We start from the raw sequence: 23,322 nt of genomic DNA, 5'->3' as shown, positions 1-23,322 counted from the left end.
TAATGCATCAGGCACTACTGCTCAGAAATGATGAGAAAGCTCAAGAGACTGGGGAAACAGAAATGTATGACATCCTCATAGGTTCAAAAGGGCCTTCACAAGATTCCTCACCCCATAAGCTGACTAATATGATACTCAGCACCACAGGGATATCCAGTGCTGGCAAACAACCCAACCGACTCAACTGAGAGGAGTCCAAAAACCAAGTTGAGTGGAAAAAGGAAAGGACCCTGACTTTCTCTGTGCTCTTTTCATTAAAAAGGTGAGGGGTTTCTGGCAGAATCACACTTCTGGAGAGGCGTCATCCATCAGCCAGTAGAGACCATTTCAAACCCTGCTTCCTGTCAGATAGCATCCTAGCTCTTTGTGAGATTGAAGGCAAACTCTAATGCGCGTAGAGTTGGCAACTTGGCCGGCCACTGGAGTGTGAGCTGCCCTCGGCAACGTTGACCTCCTCACGCTGCAATGAGAGGAAACTGTGATCCGGAGCTGACATTTCCTCAGAGCATTGCCCAACTTTCCCAACACAGGACCACAACTCACTGATAATGGTGCTTCGAAGTGTCTGGCCCAGGGCCAGGAAACATTGGAAGTGTCCTTTGGAGAATATCTGTTTTAGATTACTTCCAGTTTATAGGAAGCCACACATGCTAACTTTAGCCTTTCTCCTGCCTTCAGAATGTGGCGTCTGCAGGCTGATTGATCTCTAGCCTTCTCTTTTGGCTCAGATCTAAATAGCAAGCCCACTGGGTCTGGATGTTTCTGTTCGGCTTTTTTCCCTTCTGTACTGCATTCCAGCCCTACATACATTTCTGTTCTTTGGGCCTTCCCTCCAACTGCTTTGATCATAATTCTCATATCCACGGGACATTCTACTTCTCCCTGTGGGACATTTATTCAGAAGGCATTTTTGCCGTGGAAACCTAAATCTACCTAACAATTAAATACCATTCTGAAGTGTCTCATTATAATGCCACTTTGGTTGTATGATGGCTCCAATGATATGCCCCAAAATATGAAACATATCTCCCATTGTAACTGAAATATCCAAGCCCACTTTATCATGGCCTTCTACTACAAGGTCAAAACAATGATAAAAAATGGTTCTGTGGAAATGTATGTTGTAAGTTCCACTAACACATCCAGTTCCCTAAACTGGACTTGATTACTTCTCTCTGTAGCAATCTACTTGGCAGATAAATACAAATGACAATCTAAATGCTTCCCACTCAACCATGGTCTTTGGGCCAGCTGCATTGCCATCATCTGGGAGGTTATTAGAAACACAGACTGTCCAGCTCTCACCCCAAATCAAGGGAAAATGAAAGTGCATTTTAACAAGGTCTTCAGTGTATGTGTACACTCACGTTTGAGAAACACTCCTTTATATAAAATAGCCCCCCGTCCCTTAAAGGAATTGGGGGGAAAATCAAGGAAGAAAGTCTTCCACACTGCAGGTGGAAGGGCCTCGGATTGCAGTGCTTCTGTAAGAAAGTCTTGGCCAGACTTAGGAGAGGCTCTAGAGGAAACATGGCCCGTTAGAGGAGTCCAGAGGTGACCAGGTTTTAGCATCTCTGTTCAGTCATTGTTTAGGATCAGCCTAAGGGAATAAGTCAGAGTGTGAACGTAAGAAAGGACTGGAAGATACGACAGGTGGAAGACTTCAGCTACCTGTGCTGCTCATGGCTAGTTCTTTTAAGGAAAGATGAGATTGGAGTAATACTCAGACATTAAAAAGAATTAAAGAATACCATTGGCCATAACACGGATAGACCTAGAGATTATCATACTCAAGTCAGAAAGAGAAAGACAAATGATATCACTTATATGTGGAATCTAAAACATGATACAAAGAAATGCTGTTTCTACGAAACACAAACTCATAGAGAACAGACTTGTCGTTGCCCAAGGGCTTGGAGAAGGGAAGGACTGGCAGTTTGGGTTTCACAGACGCAAATTACCATATATAAGATGAATAAACAACAAGGTCCTATTGTATAGCACAGGGAACTATATTCAATGCCCTGGGATAAATCATAGTAGAAAAGAATATGAAAAAGAATATATATAATGTATGTATGTATATCTGAATCTCTTGGCTATACAGAAGAAATTAACATTGTAAATCAATTCTACTTTGGTAAAATTAAAAATAAAAGCTGATACTTTTGAAAAAGTAATAAAAGAGACAAAATTTTAGCAGAATGAGTCAAGAAAACAGTCATTTGCAGCAACATGGATGGACCTAGAGATTATCACATTAAATGAAATAAATCAGACAAAGAAAAGCAAATATTATATGATGTCACTTAAATTGGAATTACACGTGTACACCTGTGGCAGATTCATGTTAATGTATGGCAAAACCAATACAATATTGTAAAGTAATTAGCCTCTAATTAAAATAAATAAATTTAATTAAAAATAAATAAAAAAATAGTACAAATGGACTTATTTATGAAACAGAAACAGATGCACACATATAGAAAACAAAATTACCATTACCATTGGGAAGTGGTGTGTGTGTGTGCTCAGTCATGTCCGAATCTCTGCGGCACTATGGACTGTAGCCAACCAGGCTCTTCTATACACGTAATTTTCTAGGCAAGAATATTGGAGTGGGTTGCCGTTTCCTTCTCCAATACCACAGGGGACTATATTCAATAGCTTGTAATAAACTATAACAGAAAGGAATAAAAAAAAGACAATATAGATGTATACATACATATATATGTATCCTACCAGTCTCCTCTCTCCATGGGATTCTCCAGGCAAGAATACTGGAGTGGGTTACCATTTCCTTCTCCAGGGGATCTTCCCCAACCAGGGATCGAACCCAGGTCTCCCACATTGCAGGCAGGCACTTTAACCTCTGAGCCACCAGGGAAGCCACATACATATATATGTATAACTAAATAGTTTTGCTGTAAACATGAAAGTAACACAATATTGTAAATCAACTATATGCCAATTTCAGAAAAAAAAAAGGGAAAAAGGTATATTTAAAGAATATTATGTGAGAAGAAGGACAAATCTAGAGATATGGCAGAGCTTTCAAAAATTAAAAGAGGTATGAGTATTTTTAAGTTAATACATTTTAAACTTTAGCTTAAAGAAATAGAAAACCTAAATAAACAAAAAAATCATTAAAGAAATATAATTGGTCATCCAAAGTATTTCCCTTCAGTGGACACCAGGTCTAGAGAGTTTTAATAGGATAATGCTGCAGAAACTGCAAGGAAGAGAAGGTTTAAAATGTTCAGTTCAGTTCAGTTCAATCGTTCAGTCGTGTCCGACTCTTTGCAACCCCATGAACCGCAGCATGCCAGGCTTCCCTGTCCATAACCAACTCTCGGAGTCCACCCAAACCCATGTCCATTGAACTGGTGATGCCATCCAACCATCTCATCCTCTATCGTCCCCTTCTCCTCCTGCCCTCAATCTTTCCCAGCATCAGGGTCTTTCCAAATGAGTCAGCTCTTTACATCAGGTGGCCAAAGTATTGGAGTTTCAGCTTCAACATCAGTCCTTCCAATGAACATCCAGGATTGATCTCCTTTAGGTTGTATCTCCTTGCAGTCCTAGGGACTCTCAAGAGTCTTCTCCAACACCACAGTTCAAAAGCATCAATTCTTCGGCGCTCAGCTTTCTTCACAGTCCAACTCTCACATTCATACATGACTACTGGAAAAACCATAGCCTTGACTAGACGGACCTTTGTTGACAAAGTAATGTCTCGGCTTTTGAATATGCTATCTAGGTTGGTCATGACTTTCCTTCCAAGGAGCAAGCATCTTTTAATTTCATGGCTGCAGTCACCATCTGAAGTGATTTTGGAGCCCCAAAAAATAAAGTCAGCAATGTTAGGTTTTATCAAATAAATGGAGATTCAAAAGATCACCTTCAGTTCTCATGAAGTTGACTGGTACCTCTGATTTGTGTCTACAACAGTTTCCTGAAGCTAAGCTCCCACATTTAATCTCATTTAGTAATCACAAACAGAGCTATACAGTTTCAGAGAGTTCAAAACTCATTCAATAAGCAACAGGAAGCTGTTTGAGAGGTTTCGGCATATAGGTGTCATGACGTATGAGAAAAATAAGTTTCCACAGATGTGTAGGACAGGTTAGAAGTAGTAAATACCAAGGACAAATTAGAAGAGAGAAGGGCAAGTGCTAGGTAAGAGCAATAAAAACTCAGGACAGATGCAAGAAACACTGCACAAGAAGAAGTATCAGAATTTAGTAATTGATACAGTAATTTTACAATATTGTGTTAGTTTCAGCTGTACAACAAAGTGATTTACATACATATATTTATTTTTTAAGATTCTTTTCTCATATAGATTATCATATAGATAATATCTATATGATATATATCTATATGATATATCTATACTCATATAGAATATAGAGTAGAGTTCCCTATGCTATACAGGAGTTCCTTGTTGGTTTTCTATGTTATTTATCAGTATTGAAACAAACACAAAAAGAGAAAGGAAAGCAGAAAGGAGATTCTGGAATTTCACTTACAAGGCAACAATTATCAATTGTGAGGATTTTTTTCCCCCACAGAACAGTTTTTAGCATCTGAAAATATTTTTGATTGTCACATGTGGGCTTGTGGGGGTTCTACCATTATCAAGGTCACTGCTCAGCATCATGCAATGCACAGCAAAGCCCCCTTCAACAAAGAAGTGTCCAGGTTGAGAAACACTGCTTTAGAGTGATGTGAAGAAAAGTAGTACCTTTGACCAAATCAGGGAAATTAGGAGGAACAGTCTTTTAAAAGAAGATGATAGGCTCTGTTTTACACACATTGTGTTTCAGGTACTTATAATACATACAGGTTAGAATGTTCATCAACCAGTAACACAAATATTATGTAAACATAAGCTTATTATGTGGTGGGTATAGCCTAAAGACCTTGGATTTGAAGCCTCACACAAACACAAAACTTCACTCAAAACTTGGTTTCTTCACATATTCCCAAGGTATATTCAGCATTCAGATCCTTTAATCTTTGGCTCCCTCAGCAAATTAAAAGCATTCTCAAATAGCTATGTTAGTTGCTCAGTTGTGTGCAGCTCTTTGTGGCCCTATGGACTTAGCCTTCCAGGGTCCTTTGTCCATGAAATTCTCCAGGCAAGAATACTGGAGTGAGTAGCCATTCCCTTTTCCAGGGGATCTTCCTGACCTAGGAATTGAACACAGGTCTCCTGCATTGCAGGCAGATTCTTTACCATCTGAGCCACCAGGGAAGCTATGCTGCTGCTGCTGCTAAGTCGCTTCAGTCGTGTCCGACTCTGTGCGACCCCATAGACGGCAGCCAGCCAGGCTCCGCCGTCCCTGGGATTCTCCAGGCAAGAACACTGGAGTGGGTTGCCATTTCCTTCTCCAATGCATGAAAGTGAAAAGTGAAAGTGAAGTCACTCAGTCGTGTCTGACTCTTCACGATCCCATGGACTGCAGCCCACCAGGCTCCTCCGTTCATGGGATTTTCCAAGCAAGAGTACTGGAGTGGGGTGCCAGTGAGGAATAAATGTAAAACATGTGAAAGCTTCAACACAACCTCTGGAACACATGAGATGCTCAATAAACATTATTCCCACAATAAGAATTAAGTCAAATCAGGTCAGTACTTCATTGCATGGGCAAGGAAACAGGAGGAGTTGAGGATGTTCCCAAAGTATCTAACCTGGACCTCTGGACACCCTGGACCACTGGACACCTCTAGGAAGCATAAGAAAGAGAAGGCAAAAATAGGTGTGACTTTAAAAGAAAAAACAAAAAAAAAATAGATATAGTAGGTAGGAGTAGAGACATGGAGGAGGCAACATAATTCCTTCAATTAAACATTTATAAGTAAATTAACTATACATATAATATTTCTAAAATTCTCTTCCACAGAAACTACAGTTCAGTTCATTGCAAACTCAAGTTCAATTCTTTGCAAGAAAAGAAAAAGGCATGTCATGGTTACCTCCTAGACTTTGTTTCCTCCATTTAAACATCAATTTTGCAGTCTCTTCTCTAAATCTGGAGATATGTTTAATGTTCTAGTCTCACCAGAATGAGATATTGGCATATTAAGATGATTCTGAATTTGTGTACTATCCCCAGAAATAATGTTTGCCTTTATAATGTTTGTCATAACGTTTGCCTTTATATTTTATGATTGGGAGCAGAGAAAGGCAGTTTAAAAAAAAAAAAGAAATGTTTAATCCAAAGTCACAAGTAAGCAGATGCTATTAATAAAAGTCCCCAGTGGGCGCATTGGGTAGACGAGAGGAGAAGTGAAGTAGTGGATTTCTTGGCCAGTCTTGGATCCCAAACAGCAGAGTGTGAGCTGCACTTTGAACCAGACCCATCCAATGGTCTGTCTTCAAACATGTTACTCACCTGATCTGGTGGTTTTAGGGTTTCTAAAAGCTGGAAGTTTCCAGTACCTTTCAAAACCAGCACTAAATCACAGACCTGACAGAAGTGAAGGTCTTCGTCTTACAGTTCTATATTGATTTGTTGCTTTTCCATGTTTTCCTCTTTTGCACGTTTCTTTGTAGGTGTCTTGGTTAAAAATACTTTTTGGCGCTTGCTCACACCTGCTAGGAGGGTTAGAGGCTAAGTTGGGTCAGTGCTTCATTGCTTTGAGTCAAGTGACCCAAAAAGACCAGAACAAGGTCTAGGAAGAAGGCAATTGTCAGAGAAGATCATAGAATTAAATCAGAACCACTTATGCGCACATATTCCTGAGTTCAAATTGAGCACGTCTTTACGTGGATTTAACTTTGGGGGTTTAAAATCACTTGAACTGGTCACAGCAAAAGAGAGATGCTAGTAGTTGTGCATCTGTCTCTCAGTCCAATGTTTTCTGGCCTGCTTTCTTCAATTAATTTCCAAGAACCTTCTGATGTGTTTTTATAAATGTGGAGCACCCATTCCAATGAAGAGTCCGATGACATCTGCTTCCCATCAGTACAATGGGAAATGGATGACCAGAACTTTGTTGAAGACAGCGCTGGACTCTGTTCAGTTGGGGGTCCCATCAATCTGGATGGCCGTGACAGTCAGACCTGCCTATTTCTCCAGCCTCAGCTCACACAGCTTGCCCACACATCCTTTGTCTTCCAGCCACACTGCACTGCTTTCAGCTCCATTAATCTGCTGCTCCATCATATCCCTGGACCATTGTATCTGTACCACTGTCCAAAATGCTTCTCTGCCAGGTTAAGACCTATCTGTCTTCCAGCTGGAATAATAAAGATAATATTAGCACATACTCCAGAGGGTTGTAAGATTAAAAGAGGTCATCCACATTACATCCTCAGAACAGTATATGGCCTCTTGTAAGCCCTTGATGGGCTTCCCTTGTGGCTCAGATGATAAAGAATCTGCCTGCAATGTGGGAGACCCGGGTTTCATCCCTGGGTTGGGAAGATCCCCTGGAGAAGGGAATGGCTATCCACTCCAGTATTCTTGCCTGGAGAATCCCATGGACAGAGGATCCTGGCAGACTACAGTCCATAGGGTCTCAAAGAGTTGGACATGACTGAGCAACTAACACACAAGCCCTGGATACATTTTAGCTGTGATCCTTACTCTTCTTTCTAGATTCAGTTATCACCACTTACAAGAAACCTTCAATGAATCCTTTTCTCCCTGTTGGGTGTCAGTTCTGCATGCACTCATTATCCCTAAAGGTATCTCTCTCACAATAATAACAATAGTGAGAACAAGCGTTTATTGACCATGTGTATAGACACTGCCCTACATTCTTACAATACCTAATCCTCGCAGTCACACTATGCGGTAGTTCTAATATCAATCCCATTTTAGAAAAGAACAAACAGATGGGTTAAGCTATTTTCCAAGGTTAAACTGCTAAGATAGTAGGTGGCTGAATTAAAACCCAGAGTTCTCTGGTGTAAGAGTCAATGTCCATAGGGAACAGATCTGTAGTTGCCAAGGAGTGGGGGGAAGATTGGGAGTTTGGGATTGGCAGATGCAAACTATTACCTACAGGATGAATAAACAACAAGATCCTACTATATAGCACAGGGAGCTATATTCAACATCCTTTAGTAAACTATAGTGGAAAAGAATATTAAAAAAAATGTGTGCATATATATATATATATGTACACATGTATAACTGAATCATTTTGCTGTACAGCAGAAATTAACACAACACTGTAAATCAACTATACTTTAATTACTAACTATAATAAAAAGTCAATTCTTAAAGTTTATCACTTCGAATTTTCTTTGCTGTTTTTGTTGGCGATATTATATCTCCCCATTAGATTACATGTTCTTCAAAGACAGAAATCTATTTGTTGTTGCTGTCATTGTTTCTCCCAGACCCTGGCCTTGTACCTGATACCAAGCACTTGCTCTATGAATGTGCGATAAATGAAAATACACACAAATTTCCACCACACAAAGAAGGAAAAGAAGGCTAGAAAAGCTTGTCAAAGTAAGTTGATCCAGGGACTTGCACTTTCCATTTTCTGCCTGTATGTTATGGTTAAGACCCGGCTCTAAACCCTGAGAGGTTCTGCTTGACTAAAATTCAGCTGCAAACATGGCCTCATAATCCCATAAACAGCGTGATGTGGTCTACTGCTGCGCAAATCCATCAGAAGAAAGTGGTTGGACAGGATATGGCTCTTCCCCATGAAAAATCTATTTAACAAGGAAACCAACCAGAGACTGACTCATGCCTGGATCGCTTTACCTCTCCTTCCTGCCAACCAGCGTCCATCACTTCCCTGGACGCCAAATGCCCCACCTCCCCCTGCCCCATGGAGCCCCCTGACTCTCCACACACCACGCATCCGGTCTCCACATGCCTGCAGTTCTCAGGCGAATTGCTAAAACCACATTAGCGTGTCCTGCATAATCCCAATTTGTCCTCCGTGTGTCATGGTTATAGCTTGTCTCTCAGATTAGATTGAAAACGAAACATGCTCGTTTGCCCAGCTTGACACACAATGGACCTTCAATTAACACTAAATGAAAGGATCGGCGGGTGAGTGGGTGATTGGAGGAATACAAAAATGTAGAACTGATTCAATCAAACTCCCTCTTCTGGTACCCATCCCACCTCATCTTCAGCCTTCTGACACATCCTGAGACATCATTCATCAAACCGAGCATCACTCTCCACTGTAACTGTGCTGTACAGCATCCTATAACAGAAGTGTAATTGTATCTCAGTCCTGGTTTTGTGCCAAAAACAGCTAACATAGAGCAGCATACATACCAGATACTGAATCAAGGTTCAGTGAAATCATTCATTCAACAAATATCTATTATTACCAGCCTTGTGCTATGTGACCATATTGTAAGACCTAAAACGTCAAGTATCATCCTGATATCTTTGAGGGTCACAGGGCCCCACAGGTCTAACCATGGGTTTTCCTTCTTTTGCCAGATATGCGCCCCTACCACACAGCAAGAAAGAACCCCCATCATCCTTGTTCCCTCAGCACCCCAACCAGTTGCACCCTACTCGGTCCTCAACCTGATGATTTCACCTTCCTGTTGGACCATGAATTATTCAAACAAGCCAATGACAACCTTCTATGAGAACCGAGGCTCACCTTGACCTCTTGTCACCACAAAGCCTACCTCCCACCGCCCCTGGTGATTCACAGTTCCTGAGTGCAACCCCTCATGGCACTATCCGACACCCCCAGAATGTGAGTATGTATGACTAAGAAACTGCCAGTTGTATCTGTCCAGTGTCAGGTGTTGTATGCATGACTAATTTATCCTGTTTATGTCAGGAAGTTACTCCTTTACTCCAGGGCTGAATTGGATGTGATTAGAACAGTTAGATGCTGGAGATACAGCTGTGATCAAGATAAACTAAGCCCCTCTTCACTGAAAACTGGGATTCTTATTCCAACCAGACACCATGTTTCCTGGCTCTCTCTCCTGAAATGAACCCTGAATTCCTAAGAATAGGGCTGTCAGTATGAGAGAAGGTGAATAAGCTTCTGGAAAAAGAGGGCTCTGGAAATGAAGTAATGTCTGCCCTGGGGTAGCACTAGCCTGGGCAGGAGGCAGTTAGACAGTGGTCTAGACCCTGGGGATTAAGCTCCTGACCTCAAGATGACCATGTTCAAACAGGTTAATGCAAAGCACAAAAACAAAGAAACAAATAAGATAATTGTCAGCTCTATGAAGATAACATAGACATAGACAACAGATTTGTGATTTCCAAGGGGTAGGGGAGAAAGGGAGATGAGTGGACTGGGAATTTGGGGTTGGTAGATGCAAACTCTATCACATTTAGAATAGATAAACAACATGGTCTTCCTCCTGTGTAGCACAGGGAACTACATTCAATCTCTTGGGATAAACCATAATGGAAAAAAAATGAAAAAAACAGTGTATATATGTGTATAGTTGAGTAACTGCTGTACAGCAGACATCAGCACAACAATATAAATCAACTATACTTCAATTTTTTTATATTTAATAAAAATTTTAGAAAGAGGGTAATATACTAGAACAGGAGTGAGCAAACTATAGCCTTGAGGCCAAATCCAACCCATCATAGTCATGTAACTTGATTTCCATGTTTAAAAGGCAACTTTGGAAACTGGTGAGTGAGATGTGGAAGGCCAAGAGTGGAGGTAGGGAAGTCAGAGATGAGACTGGCTAGAGCTGTGAAGAAATGGTATCATGAACTGGAGTAGAACATGGTGGCAGTGGGGAGTAGTGGTTAGACTGTGGATAAGAGCTCAAGGGAGAACCAACAGAACTTGCTGAGAGATTTGGTATTCGTCTTCCATACTGCATAACAATTTCCACAAACCTAGCAACTTAAAAGCAACATGTATTTTTACTATCTCATAATTTCTTTGGGTCAAAATTCCCTGAAACCTGTGCTTAAGCTCTCTCCTTTGCTCTATTCCACTGGCTAGAAGCAAAGTATAGGTTCCTCCAATACTCAAGAAGGGGAGTTTAAATAAGAGTGTGCCTTCCTGGGACCATTTTAGAATTGTTCCTACCACAGATTGGTTCTGGGGTACAAGATAAAGAGAAAGTCAAAAAAAAAAAACAAGACAGGGAGCTGACTGTGGCTCAGATCATGAACTCCTTATTGCAAAATTCAGACTTAAATTGAATAAAATAGGGAAAACCATTAGATCATTCAGGTATGACTTAAATCAAATCCCTTATGATTATACAGTGGAAGTGACAAATAGATTCAAGGGATCAGATCTGATAGACAGAGTGCCTGAGGAACTATGGACAGAGGTTCATGACACTGTACTGGAGGTGGTGATCAAGAACTTCCCCAAGAAAAAGAAATGCAAAAAGCAAAATGGTTGTCTGAGGAGGCTTTACAAATAGCTGAGGAAAGAAGAGAAGCTAAAGGCAAAGGAGAAAATGAAAGATACACCCATGTGAATGCAGAGTTCCAAAGATAGCAAGAAGAGTTAAGAAAGCTTTCCTAAGTGATCAGTGCAAAGAAATAGAGGAAAACAGTAGAATGGGAAAGACTAGAGATCGCTTCAAGAAAATTAGAAATACCAAGGGAACATTTCATGCAAAGATGGGCACAATAAAGGACAGAAATGGTATAGATCAAACAGAAGCAGAAGATAGTAAGAAGAGGTGGCAAGAATACACAGAAGAACTATACAAAAAAGATCTACATGACCAAGATAACCACAGTGATGTGATCTCTCACTTAGAACCAGACATCCTGGAATGTGAAGTCAAGTGGGCCTAAGGAAGCATCACTACGAACAAAGCTAGTGGAGGTGATGGAATTCCAGTTGAGCTATTTCAAATCTTAAAAGATGATGCTGTGAACGTGCTACACTCAATATACTAGAAAATTTGGAAAACTCAGCAGTAGCCACAGGACTGGAAAAGGTCAGTTTTCATTCCAATCCCTAAGAAAGGCAATGCCAAAGAATGCTCAAATTTCCACACAGTTGCACTCATCTTACATGCTAGCAAAGAAATGCTCAGAATTCTCCAAGCCAGGCTTCAACAGTACATGAACTGAGAACTCCCAGATATTCAAGCTGGATTTCAAAAAGGCAGAGGAACCAGAGATCAAATTGCCAATATCCGTTGGATCATCAAAAAAGCAAGAGAGTTCCAGAAAAACATAAACTTCTGCTTTATTGACTATGCCAAAGCCCTTGACTGTGTGGATCACAACAAACTGTGGAAAATTCTGAAAGAGATTTGAATACCAGACCACCTGACCTGCCTCTTGAGAAATCTGTTTGCAGGTCAGAAAGCAACTGGACATGGAAAAACAGTTCAGTTCAGTTGCTCAGTTTTGTCCGACTCTTTGCAACCCCATGAATTGTAGCACACCAGGCCTCCCTGTCTACCACCAATCCCAGAGTCCACCCAAATCCATGTCCATTGAGTCTGTGATGCCATCCAACCATCTCATCCTCTGTTGTCCCCTTCTCCTCCTGCCCTCAATGTTTCCCAGCATCAGGGTCTTTTCAAATGAGTCAACTTTTTGCATCAGGTGGCCAAAGTATTGGAGTTTCAGCTTCAACATCAGTCCTTCCAATGAACACCCAGGACTGATTTCCTTAAGGATGGACTGGTTGGATCTCCTTGCAGTCCAAGGGACTCTCAAGAGTCTTTTCCAGCACCACAGTTCAAAAGCATCAATTCTTCTGCACTCAGCTTTCTTCATAGTCCAACTCTCACATCCATAATGACCACTGGAAAAACCATAGCCTTGACTAGACGGACCTCTGTTGACAAAAAGACGGACCTCTTTTTAATATGCTGTCTAGGTTGGTCATAACTTTCCTTCCAAGGAGTAAGTGTCTTTTAGATTCATGGCTGCCATCACCATCTGCAGTGATTTTGGAGCCCCCAAAAATAAAGTCAGCCATTGTTTCCACTGTTTCCCCATCTATTTGCCATGAAATGATGGAACTGGATGCCATGATCTTTGTTTTCTGAATGTTGAGTTTTAAGTCAACTTTTTCACTCTCCTCTTTCGCTTTCATCAAGAGGCTCTTTAGTTCTTCTTCACTTTCTGCCATAAGGATGGTGTCATCTGCATATCTGAGGTTTTTGATATATCTCCCGGCAATCTTGATTCCAGCTTGTGCTTCTTCCTGCCCAGGGTTTCTTATGATGTACTCTACATATAACTTAAATAAGCAGGGTGACAATATACAGCCTTGATGTACTCCTTTCCCGATTAAGAACCAGTCTGTTGTTCCATGTCCAATTCTAACTGTTGTTTCCTGACCTGCGTACAGGTTTCTCAAGAGGCAGGTCAGGTGGTCTGGTATTCAATCTTTCAGAATTTTCCACACTTTATTGTGATCCACACAGTCAAAATCTTTGGCATAGTCAATAAAGCAGAAGTTTATGTTTTTCTGGAACTCTCTTGCTTTTTCGATGATCCAGCAGATGTTGGCAATTTGATCTCTGGTTCCTCTGCCTTTTTTAAAATCAGCTTGAACATCTGGAAGTTCACAGTTCATGTATTGCTGAAGCCTGGCTTGGAGAATTTAAAGCATCATTTTACTAGCATGTGAGGTGAGTGCAATTGTGTGGTAGTTTGAGCATTCTTTGGCATTGCCTTTCTTTGGGATTGGACAGACTGATTCCAAATCAGGAAAGGAGTACATCAAGGCTGGATATTGTCACCCTGCTTATTTAACTTATATGCAGAGTACATCACATGAAATGCCATGCTGGATGAGACACAAGCTGGAAACAAGATTGCCGGGAGAAATATCAATACCCTCAGATATGCAGATGACACCACCCTTATGGCAGAAAGTAAAGAAGAACTAAAGAGCCTCTTGATGAAAGCGAAAGAAGAGAGTGAAAAAGTTGACTTAAAACTCAACATTCAGAAAACTAAAATCATGGCATCTGGTCCCATCACTTCATGGCAAATAGATGGGGAAACAATGGAAACAGGGACAGACTTTTTTTGGGGGGCTCCAAAATCACTGCAGATGGTGACTGCAGCCATGAAATAAAAGACATTTGCTCCTTGGAAGAAAAGTTATGACAAACCTAGACAGCATATTAAAAAGCAGGGACATTACTTTGTCAACAAAGATCCATCTAGTCAAAGCTATGGTTTTTCCAGTGGTCATGTATGGATGTGAGAGTTGGACTATAAAGAAAGCCGAGCACCAAAGAATTGATGCTTTTGAACTGTGGTGTTGGAGAAAACTCTTGAGAGTTCCTTGGACTGCAAGGAGATCCAACCAGTCAATCCTAAAGGAAATCAGTCCTGAGTATTCATTGGAAGGACTGATCCTGAAGCTGAAGGTCTAATACTTTGGCCACCTGATGCAAAGAACTGACTCACTGGAAAAGACCCTGATGCTGGGAAAGATTGAAGGTAGGAGAAGAGGATGATAGAGGATGAGATGGTTGGATGGCATCACCGACTCGATGGACATGAATTTGAGCAAGCTCTGGGAGTTGGTGATGGACAGAGAAGCCTGGCATGCTGCCGTCCATGGGGTCACAAAGAAACAGCAGTCCCTTAGAAGACCAGGAAAGAAAGTGTTTTCATGACAAGTAAACAACCACACTGTGTGCTAATGATAAACATAATAAGGTACAAACAGGTGATCAACTACTATATTTATACAGATCAGAGTCACTTGTGTCTTTGACAAGTATCATGCATGGTGGGAAATAGAGTCTGTTTAGAATGGGTTGGGGGGAAATAGACAAATTCAGGTGTAGACTAGTAAAAAAAAGGTGCAGATAGCAAATACGCACAATTATATCAAGAGATGCTCTTAAGTAGTTAAAAAAGACTGTCAGGAATTAGGAGGGGTTTTTTTTTGTTTTTTTTTTTTTAATTTTATTTTATTTTTAAACTTTACATAATTGTATTAGATTTGCCAAATATCAAAATGAATCCGCCACAGGTTTACATGTGTTCCCCATCCTGAACCCTCCTCCCTCCTCCCTCCCCATTCCATCCCTCTGGGTCGTCCCAGTGCACCAGCCCCAAGCATCCAGTATCGTGCATCGAACCTGGACTGGCAACTCATTTCATACATGATATTTTACATGTTTCAATGCCATTCTCCCAAATCTTCCCACCCTCTCCCTCTCCCACAGAGTCCATAAGACTGTTCTATACATCAGTGTCTCTTTTGCTGTCTCGTACACAGGGTTATTGTTACCATCTTTCTAAATTCCATATATATGCGTTAGTATACTGTATTGGTGTTTTTCTTTCTGGCTTACTTCACTCTGTATAATAGGAGGGGTTTTAAAAGACAGATCTTACTAAAGACTAGCTTATGAAATGATTGGAATCATGCAAAAGAGAAGGACAACTGGTGCTGGAGACAAGAAGTGAGTGAGGAACCAAGTCCTTTCAAAGGCTAGAGGAATGAGATCCAGGGTAGATGGTAGGACTATTACCTGTAGTAAGAGACCTATTGTTATGACAATCTAGGTCACCATGCAGGTGCAGATGCATGTACATGGGTAGAATTGGAGTAATTCTCATCCAGTTCCCTCTATATTTCTCTGTGAAGTAGAAGATGAGTTAACCTGGAGGATGAGAACAGAAAAGCAAACTTACTAGGGATGTTCAGTAGGATGACAAGGCAGAGAGGCGTATCTTTTTGAGATCTGTCATCAGATGGGCTACTGTCCATGAGATTGCAAAAGAGTTGGATGCAACTGAGCGACTAAACAGCGGCAACAGTATGGAAATACTGGTGTAGACTAGTAACAAGAGGACAGAATCAAAACATTTTATATTTGACTTTATGTTTTATACTTTTCATCTTCTCTCAATAATTTTGTTAATGAAATTAAGTTAGAATCCAATCAAAGACCAATGAGGAGGCAGGCCAGAAGTATGATGGGTAGAAAGTTAAAAAGGAGTTTTGACTTTAAATTTCATAGCAGGTAATCTTTAAAATGAACAGACAGCATGCATTATCTTCTAGATTAGAGGTCCACAAACTTTTTCTATAAGGTGCCAGACAGTAAATATTTTAGACTTTGCAGGTCATAGCATCTCTGTCACAACTACTCAACTCTGCCATTAACGTGAAAGCACTCTTAGATGGTATGTAAATCAATGAGCATGACTCTGTGCTGATAAGACTTTATTGATGAACACTGAAATTTTAATTTCATATAAATTTTGCATGTCATAAAATATTAGTCTTCTTTTGATTTTTATTCAACAAATTAAAAATGTGAAAGCTATTCTTAGCCTGCGGGCCATAAAAAGACTGGTGGCCAGCTGGATTTGGTCCGAGGGCCCTAATTTGCCTGTCCTAGACCACAGTTAGATACTCAGGGCTAGAGGGAAATTTTGTAGCCAAATGAGAACAAGCATGTTCAATTCACATCATCCCAATAATGACTGTGCACCTGATAATATACACAGGCACTCTGCCCAAGGGTTCTAAGTTATTTGGAGCTCATGTGAATTTTGCAAGTAAAACTTGAAAAGACAACTCAACTAGATTCCCACGTGGCTTATAAAATGATCTCACATATTCATCAGTTAAGTACATGTTATTAAACTCCCCATGGACGTTATCAGCTTCACAGTATAGAGTATGTTTTAAAGGCAAAGGAACATAACCCACAATGTCCATTTGGTGCAGTATATTTAAACATCCATAATTTTTTTATTTTAAAACTAAATTTCTTCAAACAAGGCAAAGCATACATTCCTTACTCAGGGTTATGTACCAGAGATGCCAAGTTTGAAATTTCCAAACAAAGCTGCTTTTGAGTAATTTGAAGACAAAAAAAGCATTTGAAAAATCTCTGACATGCTGAAAAAAAAATAGCATTTTTTTTTCATCTTTAGGTAATTCTGAATTGAGTAAATGGACTTTACTTTCCAAAATAAATCCATTTGGGAATGAAACTGAGAAAGAGAAGCCAGATAAATCTTCCATGGATTCCATTCAGTGCTGTTGATGCCATGGGTTTTGGAGAAAAAAGAATAAGGAATCAGAAGACAGGTTTCTAACTCTTAGTTGGCTGCAATTCCTTTTCATTATCACATATGCCCTGTAAAAATGGCCCCCAAACAGATTCCTGATAGGATATAGGATATGACCTTGCAAAGGTTTCTGATAATGCAGTGGCCCCAGTAACCTGCTTGAAGGTGAGGAAGGAGGTTTGAAATGAAGTACTGGGAGCCAAGGAGAGTGGGAAGGGCACTCATGTAGGGGAGAGGGTGGGAAAGGGAGCAGATTAGACTGATGAAATAAGTAAGCATAAATAGCCAATTCTCTCAATGCAGGAGAACGGATTTATAAACATGGAAAGAGAGAAAATCAGAATATACTTTGTGGTGTTGAACTGAAATTGGAGACATAAAGTAAACTCATGGTTTTCATTATACATAATAAATAGACAAAGATACAAGTATAGACGTAAATGTGCATGTGAATGCATGAATGTATGTCTCTGTATATGTGTATGTGACTGTATGCTCAGTCATGTCTGACTCTTTGAAACCCCATAGACTATAGGTCTACCAAGCCCCTCTGTCCATGGGATTTCCCAGCAAGAATACTGGAGTGAGTTGCCATTTCCTTCTCCAGGGGATCTTTCCAACCCAGGGACTGAACTGCATCTCCTACATCTCCTGCATTGGCAGGCTGATTCCTTACCACTGGGAAGCCCCAATGTGACCATGCCCACTGATATGCTGTAGCTCTCTCCACAAAGAGTGTGTGGGAGCAGCAATACTCTTAAAGCAAAGAGCACTCCAAACACTCTGATCATCTAAGTGCCATTCTCCACCAAAAACAGTCAGAGCTCCTTTGTAAAAGTGGCTGATTTCAAGGCTACAGCTGGAGGAAGGAAAGTGTAAGATGAGTCTGGCTAAAGCCAGTGACCAGGAAATACTCAAAGAATGCTGGGTATGCGACAAACGAACACAGAAGCCAGACTAAAGGGATTCCCACTGGCCAAATCTAGGACAATTTGAGAGTCAAGATAAATAATGATAGCAACAAATGATAACCCAATGAGTCAATGGGAAACCATGGGTCCATCCAGATATAAATAAGGAAACGAATGAATAAATGAAGAGTTTAGTGAAGAATGGGCTGTTTAGCTTCAAAGTAACTTCTTACTGTATACACATAAATTGCAGGGGGAAAATGTTTATAGTGAAGGAGTCTGGCAGACACCACTTTAGTCAAGGTATCAAAATGACTGTGCACAAAATTGATATTGTGTACCATGTGATAGGATGTAATAAATGACCAAACAGTCATCTTCTTTCCCAGTGCACAGTATTACTGTACCTCTTCATGTTCTTAGGCATAACTCTATGACTTGGCCAACAAAGTGTGAGCAGAAGTGGCATGAATCATTTCCAGATAGGAGATGTAAGAGCCAGAGTCACTCTTTCTCTCTCTCTCTCTCTTTTTTTTACCCTGTCTTAGTGGATAGAAGCTTGTTTCTAGACGGGGCATTATGTTGGCCTTAGTCTACTAACTACAATTGGAAGAGTTCTCCACGACCCCCACTCCACCCCATCCTGTCTCCTTTGGTATGTAGCTTGACCGAAAAATAAATTTTTGCTGTATTAAGTCACTATTCTGGTGATGGTTTATTAGTACAGCTTAATTTAGCTTATTGTAAGTGGTACATTGGTTGATGAAGTGGTTTTATTTGCATGCCTGTCTCCTCAATAAAGTAGAAATTTTAAGGGCAAGAATGATACAATTTAACTTTTCAACCAAATATGTATACTTTCTCTTATCTTCCCCCCAAAATAAATGCAAGAAGATCCACTCAATTCTTTTTTTTTATTGAAGTATAGTTGATTTACAGTATTATGTTAGTTTTAAGTGTACAGAAAAGTGATTTGGTTATTTTTTTTCTTTTTCTTTTTTCCATTACAGGTTGTTCAGTTCAGTTCAGTTGCTCAGTCATGTCTGACTCTTTGTGACCCCATGAATTGCACCATGCCAGGCCTTCCTGTCCATCACCAACTCCCAGAGTTCACTCAAACTCAAGAGAATGCACTGATCATAGCAAACACCCTCTTCCAACAACACAAAAGAAGACTCTACACATGGACATCACCAGATGGTCAACACCAAAATCAGATTGATTATATTCTGTGCAGCCAAAGATGGAAAAGCTCTATACAGTCAGCAAAAACAAGACCAGGAGCTGACTGTGGCTCAGATCATGAACTCCTTATTGCCAAATTCAGACTTACATTGAAGAAAGTAGGGAAAACCACTAGACCATTCAGGTATGACTTAAATAAAATCCCTTATGATTATACAGTGGAAGTGAGAAATAGATTTAAGGGACCAGATCTGATAGACAAGAGTGCCTAATGAACTATGGACGGAGATTTGTGACATTGTACAGGAGACAGGGATCAAGACCATCCCCATGGAAAAGAAATGCAAAAAAGCAAAATGGCTGTCTGGGGAGGCCTTACAAATAGCTGTGAAAAGAAGAGAAGCAAAAAACAAAGGAGAAAAGGAAAGATATAAGCATCTGAATGCAGAGTTCCAAAGAATAGCAAGGAGAGATAAGAAAGCCTTCCTCAGCGATCAATGCAGAGAAATAGAGGAAAACAACAGAATGGGAAAGACTAGAGATCTCTTCAAGAAAATTAGAGATTATAGCTTGTTACAAGATATTATAATATCTCTGTTCTCTATAGTAATTCTTGTTGCTTATCTATTTTATATATAGTAATGTATATCCATGAATCCCAAACTCCTAATTTATCCCTCTCCCACTTCCACTTTGGTAACCATAAGTTTGTTTTCAATGTCAATGTGTCTGTTTTTGTTTCATAGATATGTTCATTTATGCCATATTTTAGATTTCATATGTAAGCCATGTCATATGATATTTGTCTTTCTTTGTCTGACTTATTTCACTTTGTCTGATAATCTCTAGATTCCTCCATGTTGCTACAAATGGCATTATTTCGTTCCTTTTTTATGACTGAGTAATATTCCGTTGTATATATGTACCATATCTTCTTTATTCATCTGTACATGGACACTTAGGTTGCTTCCATGTCTTCACTATTGTAACTCGTGCTGCTATGAACATTGGTGTGAGTGTATGCTCAGTCGCTCAGTCATGTCCAACTCCTTGTGACCTTATGGATGAATGTTGGAGATCTCAGTTTCCAACCCTATGGATGAACATTGGAGTTCTATTCAATTTGCAACCCTATGAATAAACACTGGAGAGCTACTCAGTTCTTGAAGTCAGAATTCTGACCATATACATCTGCATCCCTCTAGATCTTTAACCTGTTCATAACCTGATCATTGTACTTCTTAATACATCTGGAATCTCTCCATTGATTTCCAACCTACTGGGCTTCCCTGGTGGCTTAGATGGTAAAGAATCTGCCTGCAATACAAGAGACCTGGATTTGATCTCTGAGTTGGGAAGAACCCCTGGAGAAGGGAATGGCTACCCACTCCAGTATTTTTGCCTAGAGAATCCCATGGACAGAGGAGCTGAACAGGCTACAGTCCATGGGATTAAAAGGAGTCAGACACAGCTGAGCAACTTTTACTTTAGCACTTCAATTCAGAACAGCATCTTCTTTTCTGGCACCTCTATATGTAATCTCTTCATAGTCTCCTTGTTTCCAGGCTCCCACTCCTAGCCCTTCTCCACATTGCTCTCAGCTATGATTTCTAAAATGCATATCTAAATATGTCACTCCCCATCTGTGAGCCTTTGAGTCAAAGCCTCTGCATTGTCTTTAGACTAAAATCCAAATCCTTGAATATGATGAACAGAGCATCTTGTAACCTGGTCCACTCTAGAGTGTAAGCTCCCTGGCAGCAGATGGTTTTGTCTGTTTTGTTCACTGTTATATCCCTGGAGGAAAAGCGCAGAGCCTGATCCATTGAAGGCATTTGATGAATTGCGGTTGAGCAAATAGTCCTTGCTTACTTTCAGCCTCACTCATACTATTCTCTCTCTCCTTCGCTGCCTCCCTAAACTCCTGTCACAAATTCCTCTCTAAGGTGCTCCTCTGTTTCCTTCTGGCTGGAATGTACTTCCTCTGGTGGCTCCAAAGCTGACTCATCTCAAATTTCAAGTCTCAGTTCAAAGGTCACCTCCTTAGTGGGTGGTGGGTCACCTCTTGAGTGAATTTTCCTGATCCATTTATCTAAATTAGCCCCCACCACCTACCTGTTGCTCACTTCTTCTATCAAGTCTTCTTTAACAACCTTTGTAGCACGTTTCATAGTGTATTATTATCTAATTATTTGCTAATTTTTATGTATTGTTTATCTTTCTCCTGTGGAAGCAAGCTCCTCCAGGACCATTTGTCTAGCTTTTGTCTGACACAGACAGGCATTACGTAGTTAAATGGGTGAATCCCTATTTGGTCCCCAAACCCTCTTCCTTCATATCTAACATGGGCTGCCCTTTCTTTTCTACAAAGTGATTCATGTACAACTTCAGATTTTAAGATCATTTTTTACTTTCTCACGTTACTACCAATTATCAAGAGAAATAGATGTAAATGAGACTTCATTATTAAATATCACGTTTAGTGACCTTAATTTTTTTTTTAACTAACATTTCCTCTTTACCAAACCCTCTCCCAACACACAAAACAAAGCTTTTAGTATAAATAACACATCATGTAATGGAATTAAAATATCACCAACATGAAAAAGATGCAATAGTTTAATGAACCATGAAATTTTCTGCCAAAATTTGCAGCTAATTGAATGATTTTGGGCAAATCCAAAAATCAGTTTTGAATCAGACGCTGGGAGGCACTCTCTACCCGCACCTCCTGCTTGAGGTGGTCGGTGTCCTGCTGTCCTTGTCCTCTGGGGCATCACCCCCACCTTGTGTCACATTTGCATTTGACTCTCTTAATCCCCAGGAAGAGCTATCCACTCTAGTTGTCTCAGGAAATGAAGGTTCATGTCAGAATGTGCACAGTAATGAAGAAGAAGGGAACATCAGCCAAGAAGCTAGGCTTCAATACAATTCAGGAAAAGATGAACAACCAGGCCCTATGGGAAAAACTGAAATGGAGACAGAAAGAGAAGAATTGTTCTAAATCCAAAGCAATTCTAGGGATCTCAGCAGAAAGTTTCTAGATTTGTTTTCTAAGGCTCTATTCTTAACCCCATTCAGCTACTCTGCTTTTTCTGCTTCTCTGTGTGTTTACCCATCTCTCTTCCCACTACATGTGACTTATTAACTCTCTCTCGCTTATTCTGCTTATTCACTAATTCAGCTTCCTCATAACCTCACCTGGCTCTCAACATCACAAGACTGAAACAGGAAGGAAGAGACAGGGCACAACCTTTGAAAGAATGACATAGCTTGAGGCCACAACAAACCGATTAGAACCAAATGAGTCCAAGATGGTGGAAAAATTGACTTCCACTAGACCTTGAGCCTCAGTATACATTTGCTCCTTGGAAGAAAAGCTATGACCAACCTAGACAGCATATTAAAAAGCACAGACATTACTTTGCTGACAAAGGTCTACCTAGTCAAAGCTATGGTTTTTCCAGTAGTCATGTATGGATGTGAGAGTTGGACTATAAAGAAAGCTGATCACCAAAGAATTAATGCTTTTGAATGGTGGTGTTGGAGAAGACTCTTAAGAGTCCCTTGGACTGCAAGGAGATCCAACCAGTCAATCCTAAAGGAAATCAGTCCTGAATATTCATTGGGAGGATTGATGCTGAAGCTGAAACTCCAATCCTTTGGCCACCTGGGGCGAAGAACTGACTCACTGGTAAAGATCCTGATGATGGGGAAGATGGAAGACAGGAGGAGAAGGGGACGACAGAGGATAACATGGCTGGATGGCATCACCGACTCAATGAACATGAGTTTGAGCAAGCTCCGGGAGTTGGTGATGGACAGGGAAGCCTGGCATGCTCCAGTCCATGGTGTTGCAAAGAGTCAGACACAACTGAGTGACTGAACTGAACTGAACTGATACTCTCATTGTAACACATTTACAAGCTAAATGACAGACCCGTAGGGGCCATAGCAGTTCCAAGGCTGACCATCAAAGACCTAAAGTTGAGTGGTGCCCCAGTTCCTGGAACCTCCCCCCTTCCCCAAAATGGTTGGAATAAGCCTACAAAATTACCCAATCCATAAAAGTTAACCACACTATGTTTTGGTGCCACTCTCACCTTTTGAAATGGCCCACACTGTCTGTGAAGTGTGTTTCTCTCTAAATAGATCCACTTCTTACCTATCACTTTGTCTCTCACTGAATTCTTTCTATGGCAAGACATCAAGAACCTGAGCCTCATTAAGTCCTGAAACCAACTGTGTGA

The sequence above is a fragment of the Bubalus bubalis genome, chromosome 5 (assembly GCF_019923935.1).
Source record: "Bubalus bubalis isolate 160015118507 breed Murrah chromosome 5, NDDB_SH_1, whole genome shotgun sequence".
NCBI classification, from domain to species: Eukaryota; Metazoa; Chordata; class Mammalia; order Artiodactyla; family Bovidae; genus Bubalus; species Bubalus bubalis.
This window is presented reverse-complemented; position numbering follows the sequence as displayed.